The sequence below is a fragment of the Pinus tabuliformis genome, chromosome Q (genome assembly GCF_031772625.1).
Source record: "Pinus tabuliformis cultivar Carrire ecotype Pingquan chromosome Q, CPIR1, whole genome shotgun sequence".
NCBI lineage: Eukaryota > Viridiplantae > Streptophyta > Pinopsida > Pinales > Pinaceae > Pinus > Pinus tabuliformis.
In genome coordinates, this window is record NC_142296.1 from 433,101,476 (window position 1) to 433,125,140 (window position 23,665).

Consider the following 23,665-nt stretch of genomic DNA (forward strand, 5'->3'; position numbering starts at 1 on the left):
ATTATCTTAGTAGGACGTTAAATCCCACCGAGCTAAAATATTCGCATGTGGAGAAATTGGCCCTGGCAGCTGTTCAGGCTGTCCAGCGTTTTCGTCATTACATTCTTCTCCGTAAAACTACAGTGATTTTGGATTGCAACCCTATGATCTATATTTTGACAAAACAATTGCTAGGGGGCAAGTACTCCAAATGGATTGTTACCCTGCAGGAGTTCGATTTGGAGTTTGAGAAGTCCAAGTCTAAGAAATCCTTAGTTTTTGCGGAATTGATGTGTGACTTCCCGCGTGCTGACACGGAGACTGTGGCAGAGGAACCCATTGCGGACGAATCTTTGTTTCTTATTAGCACTTTAGATCCGTGGTATGGGGATATAATTGTCTATCTCCAAACCCAATCCTTTCGGCCCGAAGCTTCAAAGTCGGAACGCCGGAAAATTCGATTCCAGTCCCAACAATACAGAATTATTGGAGATACTCTTTATCGTCGTGGGGCGGACTTGGTTTTCCGTCGTTGCTTAACTCATGAAGAGGCAGAAAGGGTTTTGAATGACTGTCATTCTGGAGCATGTGGCAGTCATATGTCTGGGTATGCCACAGCTCAGAAGGTGTTGCGTGCTGGCTATTTCTGGCCGTCCATGTTTAAAGATTGTATCATTGCGGTTCGAAAATGCCACAACTATCAAGTGTTTGATCGCAAGATGCGCGCACCACCTGCTCCTCTCCACCCTATAATTGCCGTTGGTCCTTTTGCTAAATGGGGTACCGATTTTATTACTTGTAACCCTCACTCGGCCGGGGGGCATGCGTATATCATCCTTGCGGTTGATTATTTTACTAAATGGGCCGAGGTGATGCCTACATTCGAGGCAAGTGGAAAAACAGCAGCGATTTTCATATTCAATCATATTATTGCTAGGTTTGGTGTCCCACAAGCGATAATCACTGACCATGGGTGCCATTTTCGAAATATTATGATGACAGAACTTACAAGCCAGCTTGGTTTACGCCATGATAGTTCTACTCCTTATTATCCTCAAGCAAACGGTTTGGTTGAATCCATCAACAAAGTTCTCGTTATCATGATCCGACGAATCATTGGTATTCATCAATCGAATTGGCACAACATGTTATTTTCAGCGCTTTGGGCGTATCGAACCTCAGTAAAAACATCAACAGGGTTCACTCCTTTCCAGCTAGTTTATGGTTTGGAAGCAGTGTTGCCCATTGAATGCGAAATCCCATCACTTCAAATGGCTATCGAATTACTCCCAGCTACTTCCGAAGAGGAGAAGCGTCTGTTATACTTAGCTAAATTAGATGAGACTCGACGTGATGCTGCTTTGGCAATCGAGACTCATGCAAAAAGGATGAAAGCTCAGTATGACCGTAACGTGACCCCTCGTAATTTTTTGGAAGGAGACCTAGTGCTATTATATGATCAAGCTAACGATAAATTAGGTGCTGGAAAATTCGTTCCCATGTGGCATGGGCCCTACATTGTCAAGCGAAAGCTGGCAAAAGGGGCCTATGAGCTGGTAGATTTTGATGGGGATTCTTTAGGTAAGCCCAGAAATGGACTTTACCTAAAGAGGTATTATGCTTAAATGGTGGGTATGGAGATTTATTTAGTTCTAGTTAGGTTAATTTTCCTTTTAGCTGGTATGTTTGCTTAGTTAGGCTATGTGCTTAGTTTAAAAGAGTGTGATTTTGTCGTTATTCTGGCTTATCTTGGTTTTACTCTTGATATTGCAGATGTCGACGCCTCTCCAAACGTACATTGGATTTGCTGATGGTGCTTGTCGTAGTACACGGAATATCTCTTCCGCAGCTTGGGTTATCTATTCGCCCTCTGACGAGTTAGTTTCTATGCATGGGGTGAGCCTCGGTCAAACAACAAACAACATTGCGGAATACAGTGCAGTGATTGAATTATTATCTGAATCTATTTCATTTGGGATTCAGAGTTTGATAGTGAGGTTAGATTCTGAACTCGTTGTATTACAGCTTAATAGAGTCTATGCCATTAGAAATCCAGTGTTATTAAGATTGTTTTTGAGAGTGCGTCTCTTGGAACGTGAATTTGATTACATTGAATATCAGCATATTCCAAGGTCTTTAAATACATTAGCAGATGCAATGGCGTCTCGAATGTTAAATAGACATTTGTAACAATCATAAATGTAAATTTATAAACATTTCATCACACATGTTTAACAAAATAAGCCGGTAATAATGATATATATAGATAGGAGTGTTTCAAAAATATACATCGTCTTCGATCATAGGTTGAAAAACACCTTATGATCGGCAAAAATGATAAGTACAAAAAACCAAAAATGTCATATGTGTCTACAAAAGTGACTAGCCAATCACTGGTGGTGCTCTCTATACGAGACCACTGCCCGCGCTACCTACACAGGAACCTCCTGAAAGGTCCTGGGACTGCGACCACGTAGCGCTGAAGTCGGATAGGAATGTCATCTATAGTGGTCTCTGGTATATCCGCCGTCAGACGCTCTAGATCCTGTTCCAGCTCGGCTAAGGTCTCTGCACTCGCATCCTGTGGGGCTGGTGCTGGTACAGCTGGTACTCTCCTCTCAAAAGCTCGGAGGTTGGCCGAACGTCGTGGACCTATATCTGCATTTTGAAAATTTGTGCTGTCAGTTTTGAGGCGATATATAAAAAACAAAAAAAAATGCATAATTTAAAAACTTGTGAAGAATGAAATACCTCTGTCGTCCCATTGTTCTCCCTGTGGAAGAACCATGTCCGGATCATTGCGAAAATCCATTCCAGCATACGGAAAGTCCTGAATCGCAAAGACCTGGCCCTCCAGCCAGTGAAAGTAACCATCAGGAAATCGAACAACTGCTGCTCCCTCGTCAGGATGCCGGGCCATTACCGCAACCCATCTCGTCAACTTAGGCTCCCGAGGAGCCCCAACTGGAACTGTAAGATGCTGGGGGATCAGCATTGGAACTCTCTCTAGGGCGAAGCTCACAACTAAAGGCCCATATCCAAAGGTCTTCAGTTGTCCTCTCTTTGCCCTGGTTAGTTGGCCCTTCATATTGGCCAACACAGCATCGCACCAGTTGAAAATGGTGCCTTGGAAGCAATCTACAGCCATCCGCATTCGGGATCCAGTGGCTATGTGCAAAGCGGCAGCGCCGCAAAGTCTGGTAACTGTAAAGGCAATTACCATGAGTTCAGGTCGGGATATATATTTGATTTCTATCCCCTTCTCCTGGTTTTGATTGTTTCACCACTCTAACCGGAGACTAGCAAGGGATTGGCCACCCGGCCTAGTCCCGAATAGAGAGAGTTGCTCGCCCCTGTTAGGCAAGCCAGTGAGAAAGTATATGTCGGAGGACTCTATCTCGAGCTGGTGTTCTCCGATGTAAAAACATTGATCCTGAATATTCTACCTTTCAACCAGCCACTCTAAGAATGGCACCTGGGCCCTCATGCCAGGTATGGCCCAGTACTTATAGAGACTGCATGCCTTTAACGCATCAATAGAAGGTTGATGACCTATTGCGGCCAAATCAACGTCTTCGTGCTCTCTTTCACGCCAATCCAGCATGGTGAGTGACCTACACACCAAAAAACAATAGTTAGAATTCATTAAAAAAATTTTGATTGGTTGAAATTGGAGTTTGGGGTTTAAAAAACCGCGTTTCACGGGGTACGCACCCCGTGTTCAGAACACAGAGCGGCGGTACGCAGCTGGTCTGAAGGCGAGCTGCGTACCCCGACCTTTTCTCCATATACAAAAAAGTCGGGGTACGCAGGTCGCCCATGGGGCACCTGCGTCCCCCGAGAAGCGCATTTTAAAACCCTAAACCCTCCAAAAAATCAAACTAAGACTTGAAATGAAATTCTAAACGGATGAAACTGAAGAGGAGGATGTTGTGAAATACCTGAAAGAGACGACGCTTGATTCTGACGGTCGGATTCTCCGGAAAGTCCACGGGAAGTTTTCTTGTCAAAAGCCCTTTTCTCAACCTCAATAGTAAAATGGTAAAAATGACATGGTAAAAAGTCTTTTTATAGGTTTTTTGGATGAATGAATGCTAAGTTTGTTTATTTTTCACCATGAAAGGACGATTTTCAATGTATTTTTACCCATCTTAAACAGGTATGAGTAATGTGTCGTTTTTGTGCAGGACAAAAGGACTTTAGAGTAAAATCATCATTTTTCACGAACCAAAACATCAGAGTCACCTTTTAAGCTCTTTTCTGACTCCTAAAACATGAAAAGATTACCGAGCGTTTCTTTTACACTCGTTAAAATGAAACTAAAAGACGGTCCCCTTATAGCTCTTTTCTGACCGTAAAAACAGGGAAAGATTGCCGGGTTTTTGTCGTTTCAAACTTGATACGGAAATAAAACGACGTGTCCTTGATCGCTTTTTACTTTTCAGGTCAGAGACACTAATCATGAAAGTACTCCTTGGTCGCGAGATCAAGCGGTTCTCTCAGGTATTATTTTATACTTTTTCGGGCTTGGGAGACATAAATTTACGAAAAAGTTCACCGTGGAGTCTTCTTTAGTTTTTTCAGACTCTCTAAAAATGAAAAACGCCGAGTTTCTCCTATACTGGACTCGTTAAAATTTCACAGTAAAGGACCTGTTCGATTACAAACAGGAACGGACCACTCCTTCTTAGGGTCCGAATCTAAACTAAGTTGGACTCATCCGAAGGATGAGCTTATAATCAAGCATATGTTATCCTCCTCAAGCTTGTAAAAAATAAAGAGGTACTTGCCAGAAATGGTGGGGGAAAAGAGAGAAGAATGAACCAATTTGTCATCCTTTGTTACAGAAGAACCTTATCACCGCTCTTGAACACGACACTTTTCATTCACCTGGGTTGGGAAATCCTTTGCCTTAAAAGTTGATCAAACCACTTTGAAAGTCTTCAACCGTTTCCGGGTATTAACTTTGGGTCAATCATCACCAAACCATTTGTCGTGTCGTTATGTGTTCAAGAGGTCTCTGCAAATAAACCATTCATATGCAAAATACTTGTCATCCATTTGACCATCCCTGAGTCAGTCCTTACGGCAACATTTCTTCAACTTGAACAATGATTTCGTGTTGTGGGCTTGCCTGCAACGAGTCGCTTTCTATCGACATCAGCACATTATCTAGAAAGATGACTTAGAAATCGTCAGTACCTTGAAGTCTGCATGCATCAATGGTAGGTTTCTCGCCTTTGACGACAGTTTACATCATTGACTTTCGATCGAAGGATTCCGTGACGTGTTCGACATCAACTCATTCATTCACATTTCATGGATTGTACTGGGTACTTTGAGAACCATTGACATCACTGGTGGTCTCTCTCATGCTTGTTAACAGTTTACATCATTGACTGGTAATCAAGTGGTTTCTACCATGCTCGACATCAACTCATTTATTCGCATGGATAGAATCGTACCAATACGGGAAGTAGAAATGAAGACCCTGGATCTAGTTTCCACCATCCAGGCTGCGAGGAGTTTTGTATTCATTATACAGTAGACTAATCATAAACAGATGGCTGCGTCCATACTGTGTCTACAAAAGTCTATGATTGTGATGTACTGCAAAATCATTCTTGTATCAAAGCAGTAGTTAGATTGTTAGTTAAAGTTTTCAATCTGAGTATGGGAATGCCTACCTCAGCGATGATATCATCTTATCTATGTATTTTGTGTTGAATATTTGCAGGTTCTGACCGGGTCCTCCGCAAGATACTCCTTGAAATGATAAAGTACTTCACCCTTCCTAGATCATAAAAACCCTAATCTACTACAGGCTTCGCACTTTAGGGGGCAATCTGTTACACTAAAAAATGTCACCATGACTATTTGCAGTTAGTATGGCTCCATCCACTGTCATACTATCCTCCTTGGCAAGTCTCCTGCCTCTGCTCTCCATGTCAAACTTCAAGAAAGAGAGAAAAGTCATTTAAAGTCAATTATCTCTGGTACGCAGTTTCTCTTAGCCTTACCTGCGGGTACGCAACCCAAGTTCACAAAACCTGCGTACTTGTACGCTCTGTATGTAAAGGGGTGGGTGCGTACTCCTGTAAAGGTCAAAAGGCGCAAGTTTCACTCCAAAAAAGTTACTTGTGGTCATTTCTAGAGGCTTCTAGAAGTATGTTTGACGTGTATGAAGCGCCTCCAGATGGTTCATGTATCCCTACCAAAGAGGAACTTATCCCATCAATAGGGGAGCTATCCCATCCAAAGAGGGGCTTATCCCATTGATGGTGGACCTGAATAACTTCCTCTAGAGCACTATAAATACAGGCATTGGGCCAAAGGGAGGGGAGGTTGAAAGCTGAACATTCCTAAGGGTAGATGCTGCTGGAATTAGGACTTCCTTGTAGAAGCTTGTGAGGAGAGATTACCATCTTTACTTGTTTCCATTGGGAGGTGGGTGAGCTGATCAGAGTAAGGGAGAACTCTTGTGGACCCTGGGAGGAGCTTGCACAACACCAAGGCTCAGGTTGTAATGGTTCCTTTTGTTACCTTTTAATACAAATTAGTCCATTCTTCTCAACAATTTGTTATTAATGAATTGTTTCATGTACTCCTTGGTCTACATGTTAAATATGTTTTATTTTATGTGATATTCAGGTGCTTTTTAATCGTTTGATTGTTGGTGAATGCAGGTTTCGAAGAGAAGGAGGAGCTCATCCGGATCAACGAAGCTGGACTACTACAACAGCGTTGGATTACAGGTAGGATCTAAACACTTGATTTCTCATATTGTAAAAGCATATTTAGGGAAGGATTGCTCTTATTTGTCTTGTTTGTCATTAGAGAGTCTTAGGCTTTCTAGGAAGGTCGGTTGTGTCCGCACTAACGACTCTTTCCGCGTGACACCACCTTTGTTAAGTAATTTATAATTAAAACCATGAAGAATAATTAAATAAATCACTATTTATTTATTTTTCTTCTAGGAATAATTAATTAAACCATTGTTCAATTATTATTCCTTGTCATATTTGACCCAATCGTGAAAAATAAACAGATAAATCAATAATTATCTTATTTTTATCTAAGAATAATTAATTAATCACTAATTAATTATTATTCTTTGTCAAATTTGACTAAATCCCTTAGGAGTAATTAAATAAATCATTATTTGTTTATTATTCCTTAACCAATTCCTTGAGATGATAAATAAATCGTTTATTTATTTATTGTTTCTAAATAAAAGTTTAAATACTTTTTCCCTCCTAATCAAATATAATAAAATTTCTAAGTGGTTATTCCAAGAATGGGGTTAATAATAATTTTTCATTGCTCATTATTCGAGCATAAATCAATATTTTGTTATAAATATAAGGGTTTTCCATTCATTATTCACTTTTGATTATTTTCATTGTTGCACTCATTTTTGTAACTTTGATTATTTTCATCGTCGCACACCATATTTTTGTTGGGTTTACACATTATAGAGGAGATAGACTCTACACAAGCTAAAGACATTTGAGGATAGCCAAGAACCCATCCCATAGAGGGGGACTGGTAACGTCTATTTTTTCTCTTCACAGGTGTTATAATAAAAAATATTCTTTGTATATCTGGTTTCCATTAGATAATTGGAGTTATTACTATTTCTTTTTGTTGTTTAACTATGATTGTGGCATAGATCAAAATTTTGGTAGGTTTTGTTTCTATTAGTTGCTGCAAATCTACAATGTTTAGTAGCCATTTATATTGTTGAGATTGTTTGTCATCCACAATCTTATGTGGGTTCCTTTCGTACATCTTTGAGAAGAAAACACTACAACAAAATTACTCCACTGGTTTTATACTTCAAATCCAGAAACTTGGGTGACCTTCGGTTTTCAACTTAGGGCTTCTTCTTTTTTCAGCTCTTAATGTTTCCTAGATTTTTAACCCTAGATTTGTTAAATTTCTGACTTCTGTAAGCTTTCTGGTACTTTCTGCAGGTCACTGGAACTGGCCGCGACAGAGACGACAATATTTTCCGAGATTTTCCAATTGTGAATCAAGGAGAAGAAATCATACGTTTTTGCCCAAAAAGTGTGATATGGAGTCCAGAGTGCACCTTTTAGCCAAAAAAGTACAATCTCACCTGAAAACATGTCAATACCTACAATTTTAGGGTTTTTGAGGTTTTATCAGATCTATTTTTGGGTTTTTCTGAGAGCTATCTGTTGGGTTGTTTGACCTCTGTCTCATCCTGCTTAGGCCTTGATCTACTCTAATTTACTCGTCGAAGTGGAATTTATCCCCCTAGGGCTTCTAGTACACTTCCACCTTTATAGGAGGAGTTTAGCTAAGTGAGTAGTCTGAGTTTATGCAGCACTTTCAGCCATATTTTCCAAATCTATACCTTTTTGTTTAATATATATAATGATAGGTTGCAACCATCCATAGTTTCTTATTAAACCTTGTTTGGTCACTGGCCTTAGGGTCCCATTAGTTTCCCCATGTTTTTTACCCATCTCCCTATCTTTTTGCAGTGACCTTCCTCTCTGGTTTTTTTTCTATTGCTGCACCACTTTCCAGTAGCCTAGTGTCATTTGATCCCAGTCACACTGAAAATTAGATCCCTTGAACTTTTTAGTGTGTTTTCCGTTGATTTAGCCACTAACCAACATAGTGTTTGCAAACCCAGTTTGGGTGGGGCTTATTTAATTGTTTTGCTATTCATTTTTTGTTGTTAATTTCAGTTTATTTTCAACAATTTTTTTTCATTTTTACAAACATGATCTAGGCCTAATCAATAAACACACTTGCACACACAAGCACACCTTAAGCAAAGGGTGCTTGGTTTACACCGCCAAGCCAAGACTTAACATGATAAATTTATCTCTCCTCATCGAGACAAAGGCATATTGTTGATCTCCCTTCACCTTTTTTGTCTCATGTGTGTCTTACCACCATTGCGCCACCAAGGTGTTTGTCACAGAGACTCTTAGCCCTTCACCCCTAGTTTCTGCTTGGGCATATTACTCCTCCCTGCCGGGTTTGAGTTCATAGACCTCCGAGTTCCCATACCGACTCTTCTCCTAGTTCATCTGATTCCTCATTTGATTCCGAACCTCCTTCACCACATATCGTCACCATGTCTGGACCCACAGCTGGTGTAGGAACCCAAACTGGTGTTGGCTTCAGTTCTACTCCAGTGGTTACATCTGTCAGAACAACCTCAGGAATTGTTCCAACAACCTCCATCATTCCTTTTATGGTTGGGTTAAGTCTCCCATATTTTAGCTAGTTGATAAATAACCCCATACACCACAATGCTAGTTGGCCTTCTATGCCAACTAAGCTTCCCTCAAACATCCCAAAGTTTGATGGTAATGCTGGAGAGGATCCTACCAACCATGTCCACTCCTTCCACATGTGGTGTTCGTCCAACTCCATTATCGATGACTCCATTCATTTTCAGTTGTTCCAACTCACACTCACTATAGACATTGTAAAATGGTATGTAGACCAGCCCACCTTATCTCATTCCGCTTTCGCGACACTTGCTAAAGTGTTCCTCTCATATTTTCAGTTACCTCTCCGGTACAACACTAGTATGGAGCTATTGACCTCATTGCATTAGTTGTCTGCCACTCGCCTTTCCGACCATGTTCAAGAATGGCATCGAAGGAGGAGCACATGTCGTGCCCCACCCTTTGATGATCGTGTCTACCTAGATTGGTTTCTTAGGAGCCTTTATCACTCATTGGAAAAGATGTCACATCCCATTTTCTTCAGACCGAGGAAGAAGCTTTCCAAACCGCTCTAAGGTATGACCTGATTTATGTGCAATCTAGTTATGTCTATACCTTCATTGTAGACCTCCCCCGTCTTGGAAGTTCCAATGCACTAGGGCATCTCACGCCATTGACGATATCATTGGAAAACTTTCACATCCTTCACGATACATTGAGCAAGGTTATGGCTATCCACAGGGGGGCACTAGTTCCTCTACAACTTATGCCCCTCCTGCTAGAAACATTTTTTCAGGGCCCCAACCTGTCTACCAAACTGTTGCTCCTCCTTATGTAGAGTCGAGAACTATAGCCCCTCAAGAATTAGCGTCGCAACCTCCCATGCATCCTCATCCCTAGCAACCATCGCCCCTTCAGGGTCAAGTGTCTGCACAGTATAGTTCGACCAATCCCAAAAATTCGAAGAAAAAGAATTAGGGGAAGGGTAACTAGGGTAAGCAAGGTAATAAGCTTAGTGAACCCCAGGGGAACTAGCCTAACACTAACAACCAACAACAGGGCAACCAACCCAAGAATAATAAGGCTATTCGTATGAATAAACCTTGTGCATGTTGTGGAGTACATGGCCATTATACACGAGTGTCCTCTCTTACCCGAGATGCGCAAAATGTTAGAATCTCAAGCAGTTTCTAGAGGTCAACAATCACCTCAAAATACTATGCCATCTCAACCAACAGTGCTTACAAATCCTTTCCCTCAGTAAGGATTTGTTGCTGCTCAAACTTAGCCAGGTCAAGAGGCCCATTCCCCCCAACCTTATGATCTTGGTGACTACCAGATCCTTATGATGAATTCTAATGAGGCTAACACCTCTGATATCAACCTGCAAACTCAGTTGCGTCAATATGATAAGCGATCAACTTCATCTGCCACTAAGCCCAAAACTGAAGCATCCACTGAGCCTCTTATGACACAAAATGGTCCATTACATATACCTCAACCTAAAGTCAAGGCCATTCCCAAGATCCCAAAGGGACCATTACACCGTAACACGGCTTCTAACTGAGCTACCCATACATACAGTATAGTATACAACTTAGACAAACCCCTACTACCGTGTCGATACTAGAAGTCCTCCAGTAGTGCCCATCTCAAAAAAAATCTCTTCTAACCTATTTGGGTGTAGTAGATCCTTCTCATGATCATTTGATATTCTTCCATGTTAATACATCAAAACATTCCCCCTTGCCTTCATCCGTTGCTTTCTAGATACTAATTTGAGTCTGTAATGACATCATCTCCTGATGCATTATTGACAAAGGTGCATCCACCTGCGTGATGTCTGTTACCGTTTGGAAAAAACTTAAGTCACTTGAGTTGTGCCCCTCCACCATCACTTTGCGTGCTTGGGATTGTCACTCTTCCCAACCTCTTGGCATGTACCATAACTGTCGAGTGACCCTTGCAGGCAATACTGTCAATGTCAACATTGAGGTTATTGATACCCCTTTGGATTACAACATTCTCTTAGGTCATAGTTACACATATGCCATGCTAGCCATCAAATCTACAGTGTTTCGCAAGATGTTCTTCCCCCATGAAGGGAATATCGTTACCATCGATCAGTTGACCTACTATGAGCCGGCATCCATGACATCCTCCGAGTCCATTATCTCATTTGTGTTAGATAAGTAGTCTCCAACTCCTCTTACCAGTGTTTCACCGAGATTCTATAAAGATTCCTCATAATTGGGTGCTTTCATTGGTCCTCCCCCTCTCATCTCAGAGCCTAACTCTATGAGTGTTTGCATGTTACAGGTGTCACAAACTTCTCTCAAGCAGTCTGGTACATATGATCAATATCCAACTCCTTAGAACCCTGCTATTACCATCCTAGTTTAGCCCTCTAGATCCACCCCCCTAGGACCTCCTATGTTTGTGGGTGCCTCTCGTATGTTTCAACCAGGAACTGTTCCTCCAAGTCTCAACCATCTAGGAGCTATTCCACCAAGACATTACCTTGCAGGCTAGATACCTTTCTTATTTCCCCCTACGAGTGTATTTTATGTCCCTATCATGGCTTCATTGTTACTTCCTAACATGACATTGGGGATCCCAATATGGTACATCAATCCCCTTGTAATCATTCCACATGGTCAGCTACGACCTTATCATTCTTTGACCCCAGTTCAACTGATTCCTATAGCCTCTGCCGCTGCTTCAGTTCCATGTCAACCCCAATAGGAACCCACTCCTGTTGCTCAAGAATCCAGAAAGTGGGGCATAGCTAAGAGGAAAGAACCTAAGGACAAGGCTCCCTAAGCTCTTCCATCCCCCAAGGTCCCAAAGCCGTCACCTCCATTTTCTTTGTGTAAAGTTGTTGGGCATGCCACCAATAATTTTCCCAAGCATCCTCATCTCAAACCTTTGGTTCATGAAATGTTCCCTTACTCAAATATCCTTGAAGTCCATGTTAACTTGCTGAGTCCACCGAAGAAACTTAGAATGTTACGCACAAATCACCCTTGTGCCTTGTGTAATTATCATGGTCACTACTCCCATTGTTGCCCTCATCTCGATGAATTTCATGATTGCCTTAAAGTGCTTCGCAAATATGAGGCCACTTGTAGTGGAACCCCTACTCCTCTACCCATGGATTCGTGTACCCCTAGAAAACTAGAACAGGGGGACTCTAGTCCTACCATCATGATACCTACCCCTGATCTCGAGATGACGGACACCACAGGCCATATCCTTTACCTATCGTAATACTTGAGTTCCTCGCAGGAAAACCTTTCTGAGGTTTCTTTGCATGCTTCTATCGGACCTCTTTCAATAGAATCCTAGGTCTCAACATCTGTATACCCCCCAGCTACTAGCTCGTTGTCTACTATTCTAGATGATGTGTATGTGAACCTTATTTCTCAGGTCGATGCACCAAGTAACACCACCGCATCATGTAGCCAGTCTTACTCCCGTCTGCCCATCTTCCAGTCTGATGAGGACATCATGGAATCTATGTCTACCCTTGATTACCCTTTCACTTAGGTAAGGGGGAATATTTTTGGAGGACTCTGAAGGCCATTTCCTTCATGACTCTCCCAGTGCACTCTACCTGAAGAAATTTTTCTCATAGCATATCCCTTTGATTTGTGTGTCATTATTTCTGCCACGAAGTTAGATATATTGCATCATCTCATCCATTGTCTTTTGCACCTTTCATATGGATCCATCATCCACACCGTATATCGATCATGCCAACAGTGTGAGTCACTTCTCCAGGAATCTAGCCTTGGCAGCATGGGCCATTTTTACCCCCTTGCATATGTTAGACCTTTCGAACAACATGTGCATTGGATCTGCCACCAATAACCAGGCCAAATATGATGTAGTGATAGATTTGTTATTCGGTGCCCTTGCCCATTGAATCCTTCATCTTCATGTTCGTTTAGATTCCTTGCTACTTTTCATGCAATTGAATGGTGTGTATATTGTGCATAACCAAGTCCTATCTAGAAAATATCTACAAGTTAAGCTGTTAGTACGTGAATTTGAAACCATCAATTTCAGTCGTGTTCCTAGAGCCCATAATAACTATGTAGATACCATTGCAAATAACATTCTAGATTGGCATTTATCACATGTATACCATAGAAGACAACCATAAACATAACACATGGGGAACCATCATCGTCATATAAAAATGCATAATCATATTATGTATCATATAAGGGTTTGGAGCCCCATAGCTCTAAATACATTAGACATGCCCATAGCATTATACAAAATCAAAACCAAAGGGACCCACATGTCCCCACATCTAGTCACTACCCGGCAGATCCCGCACCAAAGGCTTTTATCCACCTACATGTAGATCACATACTACGTGACCAACCATTGTCATGCGCCGCATGATACCTCGCCACTCTGAGGGTAGGCCAGTACACTCATCTGTGTATCGATCATCTAAATCATGCCATCCACGCTCTAAAACTCTGGTCAAGAGTACCTCAAATCTACGATGTAGATCAGCAAGTAGCGCACTCTCCTCTGGATCCTGAAATGACGATGATGTTCCCTAATCTGTAGCCCCAGGCAATGCAACTCGTCCTACATATCCTCCTGGTTTTACCGGTGCTATGTCTGCATAACACATATTTTACACTTAGTACCATATAGATGTGATACAAATATGAAATGCACCATAAAAATAGAAACTTAATACTTACCGTCTAGTCCCCATGCTCGGCCGGGCAGAAGTGGCAAGTCAGGATGTCCCTAATATTTCATTTCACTATAAGGGTAATCGTCAATGTAGAGGGGCATATGATCCCAATGTGTGAAAAAATCAGGTCAGAACACTCATCCGACTCCCCCTCCTCCTCCTCACTACAGTAGCTTCCCCCAACAGTGCATCCTAGACTCCTATGGGCCCCCATCTGAGATCTGTACATGAGGACGAATGGTGGGTATCTTCTGCAAGAAGAATGCACACAATACTGTACCAAATGTGTAGTCATGATTCAACTACCTCCTGCAAAGACTTAACTGTCATTTCACTAATGACAGCATCATTTGGGCCCACCCATAGTAGGTCCGAGCCAAAACACTCTGAACCAACATCGTCTGCCCACCAGTGATGTGGTGGAACACCTGGCTGCCCAAGACCGATAGCATAGTTGCGGTAACAACCCATGTCTCTAGCTGCTCTAGATCTGATCTAAAAATGGGGCTCTTAGGCTTCTTATCCAATTTACAAGAACCTCTCCCACTTCCAAAGCTTGAATATTCCCAAGTCTTATTGATTAACCCATGGGGCATTAATAAGTGCTTGATAATATGGGTGTATGCTTATGCTTGTTTTAAACTGATTATATGCTTTAAAAATCTGTTGTTTTAGCTGATATGCAAATGTGCTTATATAAGTGCATATAACAGTGAATAAGGCAGCAGTAAACAATCACATAGAAACAACAATTTAATTAGGAGTTCACCCACAACTCTTGGGTTGCATCTCCGTGAGCTCTAGTAAGCTCAACTAAGCTCTCTGGGATTATGGTCTAAGTCTTTTTTTTTACAATCTCTTATCTTAACTCCTACTATTTTACACAAAAATAGTGGGTTCAGACACCATTTAATCCTTGGCTCTTGAAGCTTTGGCTCTTGGCTCTGGCTCTCTGGCTCTTGGTTCTGGCTCTTGGCTCGGACTCTAGCTCTTTGGCTCTTGGTTCTGGCTCTTAGCTATGACTCTGGCTCTTGGTTCTAGCTCTTAGCTCTGACTCTGGCTCTTTGGCTCTGGTTCTGGCTCTAGCTCTCTGCTCTTCGCTCTGGTTTCTTTCTGCCCTCTATTAAGTTACAACCTTCTTGGATTTTCACTTGGCTTCCAAGTGACTCCCTCAGCTGCTCTTTTGCTTCTGCACGGCCTCTTTAGCCTTAGCTTCCTACTTTGTCTTGGATTTCATCAACGAACCCCCAATGATTAGCAACAACAACCAACCATGACCAAAAACCCCTCAGCAGCCATCAACTCACCTGTCTATGACGTTCTATGCCTTTTAAGCCAACGACGCAATTGATTCATTTTTCCTCTCAGGCTCTTCGTCTTCTTGTTTTGTCTGCTCAAATCCCTTCTCTGGGTGTTAGCCATCATTGCTAAATGCCCTTGGGGATGAATGCCACCTATTTCATAATGGAAGGGAATTATCAGTGCTTGAAATCCTTAGAAATAGTCATTCTCTATTTACACAAAGAACGATACAAAACATGAGAAAAAAATCTATAGAAACACTATTCTCAGGCTTCAAATTTCCATAATCACATCCTAAACTCTCATCACGTCCGCCCATAATTGCCATCGCAAGTCGCCAATGCCTTGTTCCAAGGTTCCCTTTTGTATTTTAAAATTTCATTAAAATGGCGAAAATAAAGTAAAAAATGGCTTTGGCGGATATGAAATAATATATATTTCATTCTGGAACCCTTTCGGGTCTGGTTTTCATCACATCGCACTTCCCCTTGGTATTTTGTTTAATAGCGAAATATACGAAAAAACATAAGAAAATGCCTTTCGGCAGATTTCAAAATATATCAAACCCAGTTCATATTGCCATTGGGTCTAGCCATTACATCGCATACATATATGTGTCTATGACCTCTCCTTGTAATGCACCGACGCGATATTGTGATGCGACAAGTCACAATTGTAAATCACACAAGCTCGAGGCCTTCCCATATAGCATGGTTTATGTCAATGCTGATTGCGATGCGACGATATCGGTGATCGGCATATCGCATCGGCCCAGTCCCATCACATGTTATGCCTCCGATTGCCTCCGCCTGTCACCGTCGATGTGATATGCCGATCGGATCTAGACCGTTGATCGGCCAGATCCAATGGCTCCTGTGCAAACACTATTTAAGCCTCCGATAGGCCTCATTTCCGCCATTTATTCATATTTTTAAGGCTCGATAGTGTAATCCAAATTGTTAAGAGGCCCCCCTTTTGTGCTGATTTTGACCTTTTCAAGGATTTTGAAGACTTAGAGGGTTTTTAGGACCCATTTGAAAGGGATTTTTCTCATTTTTCCAAAAGGATATAGGCAGCTTCATTTTATGATAACTTCTGCATCCCAAGTCAGTTTTGGCCCATTCAAATTATAACAGATTCAAAATGAGACGATCTCTACAATGGGGCTAGTTCTAGGAACGTCCTTTGACTTTCATTTTCCTCAGTGAGGAACACTTAGACTTGTGAATCTATCAAAATCCATTTTGGATCAAGATCACCAATCAGGATAGTTGTGCCCTTGACACGAAGATCCCATGGACAATGGCACTCCATAAACTCAGTAATGTTCCTCCCAAGAGGAGTCCGGTCAAGAAATAGATATCCTGTAATGTGAGCTCAATCTTGTGCCCCTACATGACAAAGACCTCCTGGTCTAGATCCCAATAGCTCAGAATTATTGATAGCAAGGGCTCACCTACCCTCATTAATGGGTTCTCTACCAACTTGAGAACCCCATAATGATTTAATGCCCCTCGAACTCCCTGATCCCTCTGGATCTTGGATCGAAGAGTATCCAAGTCTTATTCATGCCAATTGATTTTTAGCTCTTCCATGCCTGCAAAACACCATATGTCTTGTCATCTCGAATAAGAAAACACTAGTCTGCACGGATTAGCTTACAACCCCCACCAAGCCAGCAAACCACCCTCTTTTCAGCCCCAAATCATAGTTTTCTGCCCAGAAAGTGTTAGCTCGCAGGTTTTCCCTTATTTCCTCTGAGCCAATTCACACTTCTTGGCCTAAAAAGTGTGATGTGACTATGAAGAAGAGTAGGGGTCTCCTAGGGAGCTACCAGGTGCCAAAAAACAGGAAATAGACCATTGAAATTGAAGAGATGATTAAGGCCACCTACCTGAAAGTTGCAGATCCTGATCTTGATGGTCAGTTTGTCTGCTACGATCTCCATAAGATTTAGGACCCTTTCTTCCTCTCTAAATTCACCACAGCTTACTTAGCAAATGAATCCAAATTGGAGGGAAAACGCCCTTTCATAGAAAAATCCACAATTTTTCTGTCACCCAATGCGACCAAACTGTAGCTCAGTTTGATGAACCATCAGCACCATTAGAAAGCTCTCATCGATCTCTATAACAGGTCTTCATCAGTTTTTAAGGATTTGACACTTCACCAGGAAGCCATTTTTCCAAGAAGGGTCACTTCGCGCCTCTCAAAGTCGAATTTCTTGATAAAGTGACACTTGTACTTTGAGGTTCACCTCCTTTCAATACTTGTCATATCATATGTCGATCTTCGTCGTGAGTAACCATCATTTACTCATGTCTTTATGGTCCCCACCAGGCCTATTCTATGTGGCAGCGTCATTGAGTCACCCTTGTTAAGAGCATCCGCGACGAGTCACCCTTGCATCCATGGAGTCCGTTTCACATCCCATTATATCATGTCATAGTATTCCATTCATATGTGCATACCATTCATCCTATGTTTCCCATTTTGGCCTCCAGTCATACTAGCCCCATCCCCTCTAGAGTTGAGTCATTTACTGCCAAGTCAACCATGCACTTTATGCTCTGACAAGGGAAGTCATCTGTTTATCCCTCAGTACCACTTTTACCATTATTCCTGCTGTCAGTCCATTAGTCACATTATTGTTTTCCCTCATGCCTTACTTGAGGATCCTCATTGCCTCATCTATCGCGGGCCCTATTCTGTCAACATCAGCTCATTTATTCAAAAAGAATAGCCTAGAGGGCGGTGTATCTTGGCTCTAGCTTCCATTCTTGTTTGGTACCTCAGATCGAGCAAAGGGACTCATCATTACCCTTTGACTTGGTCGTTTCATGTTCGTGATCCATACAGTTGATGGTAGAGTGATGCAGGAGATTGTACCTATGATTCTCGGGTATGTGTGAGATGTTTCAGACCTCTTGAGGGGGTGGCCCTTCGGGTAGCCCCCCACATGCCCAGATGCATTCCTATTATGCTATAGCCTCAGATGCAGTTTTGCAGAGTTTATGGGTTCGGTTCCTACCTATCACAGTGTCCATAGCATTCACGTCTCCTTCAGATGATCCATTTAGTTTTGAAGAGCACTTCCCTATTCAATAGGGCTTCTCCTGTTGTTCTACCATCCCTCCCACCCATTTTTTGAGGGAAGGATCCTTATATCTCATGCACTTAGATATTATTGTATTCAGTCCTGCCTCATGTTTTTCCAGGTGCATTATGTATATGGGACACATTGTATTATTTTCTGGCTCTGTTATGCCAAATTGTCATGTACCATTCAGCATGTACTTCATTGCTCAGTTTTATGTTTCTGGGTGCACCATTATGTTTGTACTAAGTTATCTCAACGGGTATGGGTATACCTCCCCCGTCTCATTGAGGACCATTACCACAACATAAAAGGAGACTTGCATTGGTCTCACCCCTTCTTTCCTTGTCCTCTTTTGCTTCAGCTTTAATGGTCTCTCTCTCTCTTTCTCTAACTCCACTGTGTTGTGTAGTGATTGTGTCTTTACAATGTACTTCGGTCATACGTTTTTCTCCTAACACTCGTATATTGGGGGACAATATGTTATCACCAAAAAATTGATCATCTAGCCTAATTTACTAGATGGATTGAAGTACACCATGTAAAGCCAATTTTACCATAGTAAAATTGCTTTCACCGTGAGAAATTACTTAATAAAACACCTTTGTTAAGTAATTTATAATTAAACCCATGAAGAATAATTAAATAATCACTAATTAATTATTATTCTTTGTCAAATTTGACTAAATCCCTTAGGAATAATTAATAAATCATTATTTGTTTATTATTCCTTAACCAATTCTTTGGGATGATAAATAAATCTTTATTTATTTATTATTTCTAAATAAAGTTTAAATACATTTTCCCTCCTAACCAAATATATCAAAATATTCCAAGTGGTTATTCCAAGAATGAGGTTAATAATATTTTATTATTGCTCATTTTTCGAGGATAACACAATATTTTGTTATAAATAGAAGGGTTTTCCATTCATTATTCACTTTTGATTATTTTCATTGTTGCAGTCACTGTTGTAACTCTGATTATTTTCATCATCGTACACCATATTTTTGTTGGGTTTACACATTATAGAGGAGAGAGACTCTACACAAGCTGAAGACATTTGAGGATAGCCAAGAACCCATCCCATAGAGGGGGACTGGTAACATCTATTTGTTCCCTTCACAGGTGTTATAATAAAAACTATTCTTTGTATATCTAGTTTCCATTGGATGATTGGAGTTATTACTATTTCTTTTTTCTATTTAACAATGATTGTGGCATGGATAAGAATTTTGGTAGGTTTTGTTTCTATCGCTAGTTTCAGATCTACAATGTTTAACAACCATTTATATTGTTGAGATTGTTTGTCATCCACAATCTTAAGTGGGTTCTTTTCGTACATATTTGAGAAGAAAACACTACAACAGAGAGACAATATTATAAGACAAATGACAATCAAATGTTTATCATCTAACCATTCAGATCGATAGTATGATATCAGAACAAAACAACCAAATGAAACAATTTCTAAATAAGAACAAGTCTCAGATTTAGATTTCTACGATCATCACACACACATAAATAAACACAAGGGAAAGATTTCAACAATGTAATAATAGACTATGTAACATGTACAAGAAGTTTTCACAAAATAAAAAATTATCACTTCTGTCAATAACCCCCCTTTACGGGAAACAAGGTATTAAATAATTAGTTTGAAAAATAATTGATTGAGTAATTGTATTAAATGTAACAAATACAGATTAAAATAAAAGAACTCATAAAATAATTTTTTTATACATTATGAAGCCTTCACGTCTTTTTTGCTTTGACTTTCTTCATTGTACCCATAGAGGAGAAAGCATGGGCCTCACACATCCTGACTATTGGTGTCTGTGTCGTGATTAAAGGAATTTCACTCTAGCATTTCAGCTTCTCTATTATGGATTGCATTGGTGGAACTGGTTGAACAACTCTAGTTGTTGAGGAGACCTGTTCAATAATGAGATTTCGTTTCAAATGGTTCCTTAGTTTAGCCATTTTATCCCATTCTGCAGTCGGCAACCAAGGCACATTTTTATATTTTGTTATAACCACCACCAATCAAGATCTAATCTGATAACAAGTTGTAGGAAGGCTCTGTATTATCTTGTTAATCCCATCCAAGATGGAAAAGTCTTTGCAAAGACCGTTTATGACTATAGTTGCTGAAATTTCCTCTTCACCTTGTATAGCCAAGCAACCAAGGTCTTGTTCTATATTCTTTAGTTTATCACATAATTCCTCCTGAGATATCACCCAATTATATTTTCCCCAAAACAAAGGCATGCCAAACCTACCAAGATAGTTCCAGTCAGCTCTAAAGTCATCTATTTCCTTAGTATCCTTTTCAAATTCTTCCCACATCACTTGCATCACAACACACTTTTCTTTTAACATACAGAGAGAGAAAACACATTGATCTCTAGCAGGAAGACCCAACTCTCCCAAAGTTTCATCTTCCAAGGTGTTGATAAGATCAATGAGTGAATTGATATCTTTCAATATTTCGTCAAGAGCCGAGGCTATACTTTTTGCTTCTAAGTTTGCACTCTTAATAATACCCTTTTCACAGTCGAAGAGGATTTCAATATAAGCTCTGACTGTAGAAATATTTTGTCCATATTTCCCCTTTAGCTTGTATTAACACTTTCTTACCCATGTGGGTAACTCTAATCACTTCTTGTAGGGTCTTAATCTCATTATGATTTTCCTTTAGAGTAGTTTGAATTTTCTCGATCTCATCATTTTTTTGATTTACGAAATTCTCTCCTCCGTGTTTTGTTTTTTGTTTCTCTGACTGGGCCAGTTCTAGCTCTTGTTCTAACTAAGTTATCTTAATATGTAGTAGCTGGGAATATTCAGTTTCATATGCTTGATCAGATTTAAGAGCTTGATCAATTGAGGCTTTGTATTCTGCCAAGAGCTTGAGGTGATGCTCCTCTTTTTCGTAGGATTCTATCTTCAGTAGCTCCATTTGTTTAAGGGTCTCTTGGTGTTCTTCCTCCTTGAGCCACAAGGCTATTTCCATCTCTTGGAGATGGGTTTCAACCTCTTCTTTTCTTTCAAATTACTAAATTAGAACATAAGGGTAGTGATAAAGTATTTTTAGAATAACTTGTAAAGCTTTGATCTCTTTTTCTTTCTCTTTTAGCAACTTCTTAACAGGCTGATGAGCCCCAAAAATGGATAATTATATGAGCTCATTCAACCTCCTAATTCGACTTAATCCACCATTCTCATTAGTTTATTGCATGTTTTTTATTATATTTATGCTAATAGAGTGAATTGGGTTAGTCATTATGCCAACAAGTCTAATGGGTGCTTTGTGCAGATTTTTAGTCAATTTTGAGACAAAATCAAAGGTTTTAATGAGCACTTGGCAGCCAAATTCGTGGAAGAACAAGGGAGAGAATTTGTAGGAAGGTGTCCCCTTCATTTATGGGCCCTTACCTCAAATTCTCCACCATCATATCGGAGTTCAAGGGCCACCAAATCAATTATCACAAGGGCAGCCGAGCAAGTGCTAGTAAAAGTGTTGTTAACTACAAGTTTTGGCAGCCGAGTTCCTAAAGTTTAGGAGGGTTGTTGGGTTCCTCAATTTGTATAAATAAGAGAGCTTAGGGACTCATTTCAGTTAGTCACTTTGTAGGCAGAAGTTAGCTAGTTTGTAGTTCGATTTTTAGTCATTCTTTTAGTCATTTTTTAGGCAGTAGGTTAGCTCTGCATTTCAGCACATTTTCAAGTTTTCCTTGTGGACAGTTTTTGGAATGTAACTATTCTTTTGATCAATAAAGATGAATCAAACTTTGCACCAGCTCTAAATCTCTCTTGGGAGGCTGTAGCTCTTGGGGTTGGGCCCATCTCAAGTGCCCAGTACCTCCTTTGTTTATCTTTATTTGTTTTTGCTGCATTCTTAGAATAAAATCTGTTATTTAGATTTAAATCTTGCTTTGTTATTTAGATTGCTTTTGATGATTAAAAAGGTTTTTTATGTTCATATTGAGTTGATAGGTTATTAACAGGGAAGAGCTTCAGAAAAAGGCCATCAAGCACCTCTGATTTCACCTCTCCCTCAGTGGGATCAGGAGCTGGGATCAAGGTGACCTTGCTGCCAACAAAAACACAGTCTTTGCTTCGCCATGCAAGTATTAGTGTTCGATTTTTATTTGCAGAAGTTGGTTACATGTTCAGAGTCTTGATTGCTTCGCTGCATAGTTGGTATACATGGTTTCAGTGCAAATAAACTTCTGTTCCATTTCTTTCCTGTTATCTAGGTTAGATTAGGTCAAAGTAATTAGCTTCTTGATTTTCCAAGTCTTCATTTGTCTAATTCGAAAGATAACGTGCATAGCACCTGTAATACCTCTCCATCCACCTGTACTCCATCAATCCCATCTGCTCCATCCCCTAACTTAGATTCTTGCCTCTCATTTGGTATATTTTCAGACTCTTCCCTAGTTCCTATCCTCTCACACAACATTGCTTCTCTTATCTTTGAACCAACCTAATCGCCTTAGCCACTCTTCAGCCTCATTCACCAAGTCCTGGACATCCTCACACCCATATCTCACCTCCATACCCACTCCTTCATCTTTATTCCTCCATCCATCCTCCAAAATCCCATTTTTGAACATCCTGTAGAAAAATTACAGACATCCTATAGAAATTCCAGAACATCCTGTAAAACCCCTGCAGACTTCCTGTAGAAGCTCACAAATGAGGTTTCTTGATAGATAAACTCTGTGAAACTCTTTGGAAGGATGTTAGGGACCCCTTAGGCCCTCTCTAAACCTTCTCGACCTCCTCCAAGCATTCCCTCTCGCCAATCCACCTCTGCACAGCAAAACTAGTTAAAAGCACATGCATGATAATTCTAACAACTTATTCAAAAATACAAGAAGATGTTTTTTTTCAGATGTTACTATAGAAGTATCTTAGACACATGAATTTTACCTTCCTAGAAGTCAATGGCATCTCTTTCAGTAGCTTGCATCCTCTTTCTTGCATCAGTAGGGCTAGCTGGTAAAATTGGGGTTTGCTAGGGTTTACATTTCCTTTCAGCTTTCCAGTTTCTTTATGCAAGAAGATCAGCTTTCTCTGAGTTAGCTTTCATCCATCAGTAAAAAAACTTCTTCTCAAAGCTCATAGAAGTTGGCTTAAGCTCCTAATGGACTTGTGCCAGCTGGCCAAGTGACAACTGCGGCAAGAGCTAGTACTTATGCATACAGCACCGTCGCTTCCAAGTTTGTTACGAACTACCGGGTTGATAAAATTAAAGAAGGGAATTCCAGGAGTTGCAGCATTATTGCTGCAATACTGGGGCTCACCACTCTTTTTGGCGTTGTTGCCGGGGAAGCG